The following is a 1,428-nucleotide window of genomic DNA, read 5'->3' as shown; positions in this document are numbered from 1 at the left end:
AAAAAAAAAAAGAATTTGATAGCTGAGGGCTAAAGTTTATTGCCAGCTGGCTATAATTTCTACTTATGCTTAGAGATATCAACTATATATTGTGAATTGCTTTTTTCCCCTGTTTTTTGTTTGTTTGTTTGTTTTTGAGACAGAGTCTTACTTTGTTACCCTCAGTAGAATGCCCTGGCATCACAGCTCACAGCAACCTCCAGCTCTTGAGCTTAGGTGATTCTCTTGCCTTAGCCTCCTATAGCTGGGACTATAGGCGCCCTATACAACGCCCGGCTATTTTTCTGTTACAGTTTGGCTGGGGCAAGTTCGAACCCACCACCCTCTGGTATTTGGGGCTGGAGCCCTACTCGCTGAGCCACAGGCATCACCCCCTCTTTTTGGTTTTATTCTTTTTTTTTTCTTTTTCAAATTTTTTGTTTTTATTGTGTTTTTTGTTTTGTTTTGTTTTATTCTTATTTTACATTATATTTGATCCACTGAATTATGGAAAATGAGGCTGCAGAAATTGATTCAAACCTCCATAGTTGCAGGATAACAGCCAGTCCAAAAAATAAAAAAACTAAAATGTAACAGAAACAAGAGCCTTAAAAAGTGCAAAATGTATTACAAGTTGTCTCTTTTACTTACTTAATTTATTTTTTTGAGACAGAGTCTCAAGCTGTCACCCTGGGTAGAGTGCAGTGGTGTCACAGTTCACAGCAACCTCCAACTGTTGTGCTTAAGGGATCCTCTTGCCTCAGCCTCCCAAGTAGCTGGGACTACAGGCGCCTGCCAATACGCCTGGCTATTTTTTGTTGCAGTTGTCGTTGTTGTTTTAGCTGGTCCTGGACTGGATTGGAACCCTCCAGCCTGGGTGTATGTGGCTGGTGCCCTACCCATTGAGCTTCAAGCACTGCCCAAGTTGACTCTTTTAACACCCCACACTTTGGGGAAAATAAAAGTTACATGCCTGCTGGAGGCAAGAACTCAGGGGATTGGGCGGCACCTGTGGCTCAAAGGAGTAGGGCGCCGGCCCCATATGCCAGAGGTGGCGGGTTCAAACCCAGCCCAGGCCAAAAAAAAAAAGAACTCAGGGGATTGTCCTTTGTTCTTTGCACCACAGAAGATGGCTCAACAGAACTGTCTGGGCAGAGATCACTGAAATTGTCTTCACTGGAAATGCTGCAGTTAAATAGCAATGGCATAATGCTGAAAACTCTCTCTAAAGCCTCTGTATTTTGGCTTATAGAGAGAATGGTGGGACTTCCGGATGAGAGTCTACCAATTCCTCATTTGCTGGCAAATTAATAAACTTCTCTTTTTGTTTCCTCAAACTTGTTCTCATTCTTCTTTTTTTTTTTTTTTTTTTTTTTTTGAGACAGAGCCTCAAGCTGTCCCCTGGGTAGAGTGCTCTGGCATCACAGCTCACAGCAACCTCCAACTCCT

The sequence above is a fragment of the Otolemur garnettii genome, unplaced genomic scaffold (assembly GCF_000181295.1).
Source record: "Otolemur garnettii isolate 467f Iridium unplaced genomic scaffold, OtoGar3 scaffold00071, whole genome shotgun sequence".
NCBI classification, from domain to species: Eukaryota; Metazoa; Chordata; class Mammalia; order Primates; family Galagidae; genus Otolemur; species Otolemur garnettii.
This window is presented reverse-complemented; position numbering follows the sequence as displayed.